At 48.4% G+C, this 9,746-nt stretch overlaps 1 protein-coding gene across 2 annotated transcripts in view; it reads left to right on the top strand.

Annotated features, from left to right (window-relative positions):
- The first annotated feature begins 2,765 nt into the window (after positions 1–2,765).
- Positions 2,766–9,746, top strand: part of TMEM184B (transmembrane protein 184B) — a 31,265-nt gene continuing 24,284 nt past the window's right edge. The window contains exon 1 of one of the 2 annotated variants that reach the window (XM_054188474.1): positions 2,766–2,927. The gene's annotated coding sequence lies outside the window, so the exon portion shown is untranslated. The remainder of the gene's footprint in view (positions 2,928–9,746) is intronic. The other variant, XM_054188472.1, reaches the window with a different exon arrangement.

Here is a 9,746-nt window from a genome sequence, read left to right as displayed (position 1 = left end):
GCTTTTTTTTTTTTTTTTAAATTTTCAAATATTATGGTTTCTAGCCATATAAATTTTAACTTTGCTCTCCTTTTTTTCTGAGGGCAGGGGATTGTGGGGGGGTTGGTGGGGTTTTTTTTTGTTTGTTTGTGTTTTTTTGGTTTTTTTGCTTGTTTTTTCCAGGAGCCTTGTCGGCCAGGAGGGAATCGGATTCTATCCACACTTGATGGTAGAAGTCTGATTTTTATTATTATAACAGAATTTATTTTCTCAAGCATTAAATGAATTTTAAGCTGTGAGGGGAATTGTGGCAACGGCCTAATCATTGACTTGGGCTTCCTTTTCCTCGGGTGGCTTCTCTGTGGGTTGTTTTTGGCTGTTGGGAGAAGTGCCAGACTTCCCTGATCCGAGCGGTCCTCACGCGCCGAGGGATCTCTATGGGGAGGCACCTGGTCCCATGGAGGATGGGAAGGCTGGAGCTGAAAGACAGGGAGACGAGAACCCACTTCCCATCCCTGCAGCGGGGTCTTTTTTTCGTCTGGCTGTGCGTGTTTTTCTATTTTTATTTTTTTTTTTTAATTAAAACTTGTTTTAATTCCTGCGGAGAGAGTGTGGGACTTGAGGAGAAGAGAGGGGCGCACAGAAACTGGAGTTTGGTGTTCTTTCAGAGCGGCGGCTCTTGCTCTCTCTCCTTCCCTCATGCAACCCCAAGTAAGATCCACCGTACATGCACAATCCCTTCCTGCCCTCTCCCACCCGTCTCCCCCCCCCTCTTCCCCCCCCCAACTTTAGCTGTTTTGTTTTGTTTTGTTTTTTAAAATATAATTTAGGAATACTCAAGCTGCTTCGTGGCACTTGGGGCTTTGAAACACAATGATCACCACTGCGACCTATGGCCTGTAGCAGACACACTGTCACTAGTGTGGAGCCGATGGGTTGTTGGCAGGGCGGGGAGGGTGGGGTTAGTCTTTGTTTTGTTTGTTTTTATCCTTTCTATTTAACACTTTATTTTTCCTCCCTATTTTTTTCCTAATTTATTTACCCCTCTTTACTGTCTCTCTCTTTTTTTTAATTAAAGAGCAAAACTTTTTATTACTTTGTAATTTAAAAAAAACAAAAAAAAACCTGAAGAACTTTGGGGGGGATTTTGTACTTTTTTCCTGTGTAAATATTGGACTTTTTTGAGCTTTATCGTGGTTGTTAATTTGAAGTAATAAAGTAGAAAATGATAAAGTGACACCAGCATCTGTCATTTCTTCCTTCCCTGGCATCCTTGCTGGGAGTGACGGCTTATCGCGCAGGAAGCGCTGTCTTGCAGCCGAACCTGTTCCCGAGTTCCAGGAATGAGTTTGATGAGAATTACTGGAAAAAAGGCACAGGGCCGGAGCGCCTAAAAATAAATCTGAGCTGTTCTCTGCAGTTGCAGCCTTGGAAGGGTGAGAGCTACGTGAAATCCGATGCAGGATCTCTCGGTTCCTGGATTCGAGTCCCCAGTGTCCCGTGCGTCGGGCCTTCAGGAGGAGTGGGATGGGACCTCTCCACGCCGCTGGCTTTGGGTGTGCACTGAGCGCGACAGAGGTGGACCCCGGATTTTGTATTTTCTTGCTTGCTTTCTTCTCAAATCACGGAGGAAGGGGACGGAGAGGGGTGAGAGCAGCAGCCCCAAGCACCCATCAGCAGCAAACGTGCTGAGCTCGTGGTAAAGCGGCACCTGCTGCTCTGGTGTCTGTGCTGGTGTGGTTTGTTTGGGTTTCTCCTCCTTTGGTTGCCTGATGTGTCTGACAATAAATTACTAAATTTTAATACTAATTTTTTTTTTTTTTCTAAATCACTGCTCCTGTGGTTATGCTTCCCTGCATTATCCAGACGAGAGGCCTCTTTCCTGCAGGCTACGTAAAAACTCTTGAAAATTATTCCCAGCAGGTGTTTCTGAAAAATCAGTGGTGGATCTTGGTGATCCTGTTCTCTACCAGCTGAGCAGGAAGAGAAGCTCCTTCCTTTCCAGCTCTTCAGATGAGAGGAGTTGGAGGGAGAGGAAGAGGAAGGTGGTTCAGGGGTATGGGAGTATTGTCCTGTTGCCTCTATCCCGCCTTGGTCCTGCCTCCATTTTGAGTGTATTTTGGAGGGATCAAAATGAAGCTGGACTTTTTCCCTTCTAAATCTTGTTTTCGGTGAGGAAGAGGAGCGTTGCCTAGGTGGAAGGTGACACTCATCTCTGTGTGGTGCCTTTGCTCCACTGCCCGCGTGGTCGTGGTGGAGGCAGTGGAACCTTCATCGGGGTGGCTTCAGGAGAGGTCCCTGGCTGTTGGGTGGAAGCTCTTTTTTGGGAGCGGAGGGAAGCGCACCCCCATTTTGGGAGACAGGGGGTTAGCAGGTCCATCTCTTGCAAAAGAAGAGCTCAAGCACGCCTCTAAAGAAGCAAGGGGAAGCCTCACCGAGACTTTCTGACAGGTTGTCACCTCCTCCCGCGCTTTCCTTGTGTATTAAACGCTTGGTTTGGGGTCTTTTTTTTTAGAGTTTTTTTTTCTATTTTTAGGTGGAAAATCCCTTTTTCTGGCTTGAACGGAGCTACGGCTTTGCTTTCCAACACCTATACGTGTGTCTTTCCTCGCAGTTTTTGGTGAAAAAAAATCCCTGAGGTAGAGGCGCAAACCTGTCCGGGGAAGGAACTCTTCCCGAGGGCAGTGCGGCCCCTTTAAGAGGGGGGCGGTTACGTCACCCTGTTCTCTCGCCGCCCCGCCCGCCCGGCGCGGCGCGGGGGAGTGGGCGTGGCCTGGCGTGCCGTGCGCAGGCGCGGAGGGCCGGGCTGGGCCCGGCGTCGCCATGGGCTCCTGAGGCCCTCAGCGCCCCCGCGCCGCTGCCGGCGCCCGCGGGGCAGCGGGGCAGGGCCTGACCCGACCCCTCCTCACTCTGACGGGCCGAGCTGAGTCCCGCCCGTCCGCCGGGAGGTAAGACGTGGCGGGGGCAGGCTGGCCGCCGAGCCGGGGCGGCTGCGGTGGGCGCGGGGAGGGCCTGAGGGGTCGCGGGTGCCCGGTGAGACGCCCGCAAACTCATCGTACACCCCCCCCCCCCCCCCGCATCGCCCCGGTGTGGCCGCCGCCACCGCTCTTCCTCTCCTTCCTCCTCCCTCCCTCCTCCTCCTCCTCTCGTTCCCTAGCGTAGCTCACAACGATCGCCCGGTGCGGCCCCCCCCCCAGCCCCGTGGCCTCCTCGGTGCCGCCCCCTCAGCCCTCCTCCCCAGTCCCCCTAGTGTGCCCCCCCCATCCCCTCTCCGCGCCCCCCCACCCTCCCCATCCCCTCTCCGCGCCCCCCCCCATTCCCCCTCCACGCACCCCCACAGTCCCCCCTCTTCCCCCACAGCCACCACGCATATTCTCCCTGCGTGGCCTCCATACACCGCTCCTCTCCCTCCCCCCGCCTCTCACCCTCCCCCCGCGCCGTGCTTCCCCATAAGCTCCCAGTGCAGCCCCCACAATCCCCCCCAACCCCCTGGTGCAGCCTACGCAATCCCCCCCCCACTCCTTGATGCAGCTCCTGCAATTCCCCCCCCCCCCGCCCCCAACATCACCCAGCTGCAGCCCACCCAATCTCCCCATGCATGCACACGCGTTGCCCCATGCAGCACCCCCTTCCCCCCGGTGCTGTCGTGCTGCTTGGTGGCATTGGATCGGTGTTTGCCCCCAGGCGGGCTGGGAGCACAGTAGACCCCAGCAGGGTGGTGGGCGCCAGGGTCGTGGCTGCTGTGCTTCCCCTGGTCTGGGCTGGATGGACTGCCAAGCACCGCGCGTGTGTGTGTGCGCTGATGTGGTAGGTGTGTGAGGAGGCAGTCGCTGTGCCTTCGTGCTTTTCTATCGCAGGTGAGTTACGGTCAGTCTTGTTCAGATGCTCACGGTGGCTTGAAATTTCAGTCGCTCCACGAGGGCTAATTCAGTCTTGGCAGCTGCAATGTGTAGTGGAAGGAGGGCTTTGGGAGAACGCGTGCGTGACTGGGCTCTGGTGGATTGTGATCCAGGAAAGGGGCTGGAGTGGTTTCAGGGACAGCTCTATGAAAGCTGCCTGGAATACCACAAAGCTGTCAAGAGTGGGAGGAGGAGGAGTGGGAAATCTAGAGGAAATACTGAAGATGGTTCCTCCTTATAGAAAGTTTGAAACAGTTCTTGCCACGTAGGGAGCTTGAACAGGAGTAATTATTGAAGACTTAGGCTTCCCCAGAGAGAAGACTGTTTGCCTCGTTTGAAGAGAAAAATAGAAGGCATTGATCGATAATAGAGCAAAGGCTAACAGGATGAATAGGAATGTCTGTTTCTTATCCTGCAAGAAAAAGACAACAATCGATGAAAATGCAATAAAGCATACATCCCACTAACAAGGACTCGGCTTTTTTAACACAATAGTTAACTGTTCCATTGAACTAGTGTTGCTGGAAGTTACCCTTGAGTCTTAGAGCTTAGCCCCTCCCTAAAAGGGACCAGAGATTTCTCTAGAAATGTTCGTGTTATTCAGGTTTCTAATACTAAAAGTTTGTGTGGTGCTTTTGGAAAAAAATAAACTCTCATGCTTATAGGATGTTGGCTGAGTACTAAACAATAGGGCTTTAGGGATAGTTTTTCTTATGGTGAAAGTATTCCACAAAGGCCTACTTCAGGCTTTTTTTCACCATTGTCCTCAAGAAAATGGGCTTCGAATCTGCTCTGGTTTAGTGGAGCAGTTTGTAAGTCCTTAATACCATTGTTGTTATGGTTGTGCTGTAAACCTTAAGTGGCATGTATGCAGCAGGTGGCTACCTGTGCATCCGGAGCAGGAGAGATTCAGTTTTGATGTAAAATGATCAGGAAAACGTTGCTAGTGAAATGAGCACTTCTAAACAGTTGAGTGGTGCGGGAAGATGTTTTTCTTTGTATTCTGCTCAGGTCTCTACAATCAGTTCTGAGTGCTGAACGGGTTGTGTTTTGGAAATGTGGGGCAAGGGGAAGAACGCCTCACAGTCACTCCAGCATCTCTTGTACTTTTATTTGCCTGTCTCCTTGGGACACGTGGCAGTTAGAAGGGGAAGGTTCTTAGACATGCATAAGCTGTTCAGAAAATAAAGTCCAGCGTGACTAGCTGGTTTGGCATAACGAAAGCATTCTGAGCTGGCTGGTGTCTAACGATTTGACAGAATCCAGCTAGAAATCCGCCTTGTTCTCTGTCAGCTTGTTTGCCTGCTAGCTGGTAGCAGGCTGGGAGATGAGCTTTTGAGGTTTGCAGTTGTGGGATTAGGGTTCTTTTCTCGTAGATAAAGAAAGGATGGGTTGTCGTTTTTTCCCAACTCATAATGAAAATAACTTTTAAAACACCTTCCCCCCACCCTAAAAATGTTATGTCAATCCATTTCTCTGTCTAGTTCTACTGCTGAGTTAACAAAAACATCTAATAATCATTAGACGTTTTGACTTAAGTCAACAGCCTTTTAATTTCCATGTGATGGAACTTGCCCTTCATCCCTCCTCCCCTCCTGTTTTGGGTCTATGTTTAATTGGCTTATGTTTGCAGCAATGGAGATGAGCTCTTGCCTCCTACTTCTTCTAGCAGAAGTGCCTGTTTCATTTTTCAGTAGCTCAAAGGATATCTTTGAGATCTTGCAGTAATAGCTGGTGGGAGCAAGGAATTCCTCAGGAGGTGTTTGTTATTTGGTCCTGGCTGCTTCAAGAGCCTGGTGTTGCACCGTTCAAAGTACTGCAGGTTGAGCTAAAATACGAAGTTACAAATCAGACTTGTTGATTCTGAAGGGCTGCTGCTGTGACTAGTCTTCATAGGGTTTTCAGGGTAAAATTGAGGAAAACAAGGTTATAAAGCAGTGGTGAACGTACAGGTTGGGCTGTCTGCAGAATCAGGAGAATAGTAGAGCCTCAGAGAGAAATTGCACTTCACTTTTGTACAGTAGAGCTTTCCTAGGACACAACTGCTGCTAGCTATCTGCGTAACAAAGCTGCTATGTGTTATTGAACAGGGCTGGGGGCAGAAGCTTTCCTCTCTTTTAGAGCTTGTGATTGATTGCGCTCATCGAGGCCCTGGAAAATTGAGGTGTTGTAAAGAATAGCGTGGTGTTTGGGTTTTGTGTGCTGGCTTGCCCATCTGTTTGCTTGAAGCGGTGTGTGTGTTGTGTGCTGTTCTCACTTCTTCCCAAGCTCTTTGGGGTTTGCTTTCTTGTGGTGGAAGAGCGGTTTCCTGCCAAGACGTTACACCCTGTCGGAACACTTGGGACTCTGAAAGTGGTTTGACACTGTGATAAGATGGATTAAAACACTTAGCTGAAATAACTGTAAAATATGATAGCACTTGGAGTGGAAACTTCCTTTTGAAAAGGTTTTTGGTGTGGGTTTGTTTTTTCTTTTTCTTTTTTTCTTTTTCCTTACGGACTACTTTGAGAGAGAGCAACTGGAATTCTTTTTAGAGCAGCAATTCCCCAGGAAGATTTTGGAGGTGAAATTCTGCCATCTGAAGCAGTGAGCTGCAGCCACCCTGGAGCCTCACCTTGGAATCTTCCTCCTCTGGGAAAAAGCAGGGGACTGGAATACTTGCTTATAGCTAGATTCTTTCTAGTCTTTAAAAATCAGCTCAGCCTCTGTGGGGTTTTTGTTTGTGAGGGTGTAAGTAAAATGTCTGGGAAGGCAACAGAGCAAACTGTGTGCAGGAAAAATGCAGTGTATAGGCAAGCTGCCCAGGAGCCCTGCTGTATCTAGGTGTGACCAGGTCTTTATAGCCCCCGAGGGGCACAATTTACAGGAAACCTGAACAGGGAAAGAACTTACATGCTGTACGTGGAGCATTGAATGTCCTATAACCCATAGAGTACCCAGATATTTGTCCCCCCACCCTCAAGTCTGTCTCTGGATTGAAAGGATGGGAATACTGCTTTTTTCTGTTATTTTCTAACGGTCACAATGCCTGGGAGTCCGATGATACTGAAATGATCAGCTATTTGAGGATGTTGTATAATGGAGAATGACGAAGAACATAGAGAGGTGGTGTCACGGCCTTAGATTTTCTTGAACCTGAAAGCATTCCTCCCTGCCTGGGTATGTTGTACATCTGGCCCCTGGTTTACTCTGTGGCAGAAAGGTAAAAAAAAAAAGTCTCTCTGGTTCAGCAACGAAAATGACTGCAACACATTATCTGGTGCAGCAGTGAGGCTTTGAGAAGGGGATGAGATGAAATAATAACTTAAAAGCTGACCTTGCCAGCCCACTGTTCCCTCCCCAGGCTGTGAAACATGACATGGATGCTATTGGAGGCTGCTGTGCTGATTTCTTGTGAGCCTGCAGTTGCCTGCTCATCTCCAGCACAGATAGAGCCCAGGCAGCAGTAATGTAAGTAGCTGTGCCTCTGTCCAGGTTATTTAAAATGAACCTGGAGAAGCCAGTCGCTTGAGGACGCAGATTAGAAGAGAGTGAATTTCTCTTCGTGGCTCATCACATCTTGTCTCCTTGTTGCCAGTTTTGCCAGGAAGAGGTGTTTAGTGGTGGGTGAAGGTATTTGCAGCTAATTGTCCCATGGGTGCTGGGAGTGACCTCTCTCTTCCTCCAGACTCCTCTGACTTTCAGACTTTTTTTTTCCCCTGTCCAAATGGCTTTGTGATGGCACTGATTTTCCAGCAGAGTTTTAAGCCACAAGTTATTCATATAAATTACCATTTAGGCAACTTCGTCCAACTGGGTAATTTAATCTTACCGTGTCTGGAAAAATTGAAGTTTTGTCTTTAAGCACGCACCCTCTCGGGTGGGCGCTTGGTGCACCTCATTCTGTGTAGAGAAAATGCATTGCTGTTGCTGACTTCTGGGGTAGAGACAGGTATTTCAGAATCCCCTCAAACTGTGCTTTAGTAGCTCTTGGCATCCATCAGCTTCTAACAGTATTTGCAACTTCTCTGCAAACCTCTGTGGTTGGCTTCGTTGCTCCGTCAGGAAAGGTTGAGCAGCTTCTAGCCATTCATGTGGCCTAAGTAGCCCTTGGAAGAGGATGCTGGGCAAGGCTTTCCCCTCTGGTGCTGCCTGTGCTTTAGCCAGCAAGGGTGAGAATGGTTTCCTCCCCCAGGCATTGCTCTCTGCCTGTGAGCTTCCAGAGTTAGCTTGTGTAAGGCAAGTGCTGTGTCTGGATTAATTCTTTAACTAGCAAAGCTGCAATGCTGATGTTTCTGGGGCTTGGCATTTTTGTGTGGGGAGGAACTATCCTCTCCAAGGAGTACAAAGCTCCTCACTCTGCTTTTGGAAGTCTGCATCTGTAGGATTTTTATTTTTCTTGATGGAATAACAGGGCAGGAGAGAAGTGTCAACGGGGCAATGTTGAACAGGAGCAATGAAATTAGGAGTCAGTGATTTTTGGGAATTAACAAGAAGGATGTATGTGTGTCATGTCCAGAGTTTAAAAAAATAAAAAAAGCAACAGCCCACAAACAAAAATAAGCAGATCGGATGTTCTTTTAGCGATAACAAAATGGCTTCATAGAGAGTGGCTTTGGGTGCTTTGTTGAGAATTGCTGTTTTTACTTTTGCAGTGTTCATCACTGTTACATATTTGCATCAGAGAATGATTGCTCGGGAAGTTGGATATGCTGTCTTCCTCTTATGCATCGCTGCACAGTTGCCTAGGCTTGTGATAAGATATCTGGCTTCTTCCAGCACATTTACTTGATGAATTTAAGTATGGATCTGATCTGATAGATTCTGTATGTTATATTCTGTGTGGAAAAGTGTGGTCAAATGTATGTGTGACTGCCACAAGTTCAATGGCTTTTGATCCTGCTGTAGAGTTTGACTTCTCATTCTTCTTAGAGTAACTGTATACCCTGTGGCAACTTTAAAACTGTTGTCTTCTCTGTCATGGCACTTGGATGTGGGAAGGGATGAATGCAAGTGGTGGTGGAGTAAGTTCTGATTTGACTTTGTTCTTGAGAATTTGGAAAATGAAATGTAAACTTCCTCTGTTAGGGAGGACACAAGTGTTTACAACACATCCTTTTTCTCATCGTCTCTTTCCCCTCTGCCAGTTGCAGAATATTTTTGTAGTTGTTCTGTGTTTCCCTCCTGGGAGTAGAGGGCTTGACTGGTTCGTGTGGAGTGGGGCTGCTGGGAAAATGGGAAAGGGACACAGTGCACGGACCAAGTGTGCCTGATCCTACTCTCGAAGGAGAGGTTGGAAGGTTGGGGAACCTCCTTTCTCCTTCTTTCCCTCCCCCTTTCTCTCTTTTTTCCTTTCCCCTTCCAAAAAGGGACTGGATGTTGGATGTTGACCTATCACAATCTGGGTCAGTCCACAAAAAAAAAAAAAAAAAAGAGGAGGAGGAGGATGTGGGGAGGAGGGCTGTGTGAGTACAGCGAGACAACAGAAATTAATAGAGCAGAAAAAAACTCTGGAAAGAAGAGTGCACGGCTCAGGGTAAAAGGGTTTTATTGTTGATTCTGAGTTTTCAAATGGGTGTACGGGGAGGGGAAGCTGCTCTCTGTTTGGATGACTGTGTGTAGATTACCAAAACGGGTGGGGGCTGTGTGAGCTGGAAGTGGAGAAGATTTTTGTGGTATTCTCAGAGTTTAATTTCCTTAAAACAAGAAAAGAAGTTACATGGCCTTGTTGAAGGTTAAATTGTTTATGTGTACGGTATGCTCTTACGTGTACATAGGCGTTGGATCATCTCTTGAGTATAGCTTAGTGGGTGTGTGCCTTGCCCTGGGGTTTGGTCCTCCTTGGTGCATGACTCCTCTGCCTTCTGCTTCTGAGGCTAATGCTCTTCC

This window comes from Rissa tridactyla, chromosome 1 (genome assembly GCF_028500815.1).
Source record: "Rissa tridactyla isolate bRisTri1 chromosome 1, bRisTri1.patW.cur.20221130, whole genome shotgun sequence".
Taxonomy (NCBI): domain Eukaryota; kingdom Metazoa; phylum Chordata; class Aves; order Charadriiformes; family Laridae; genus Rissa; species Rissa tridactyla.
The sequence above is the reverse complement of the archived record's forward strand: the minus strand, read 5'-3'. Positions and strand labels throughout refer to the sequence as shown.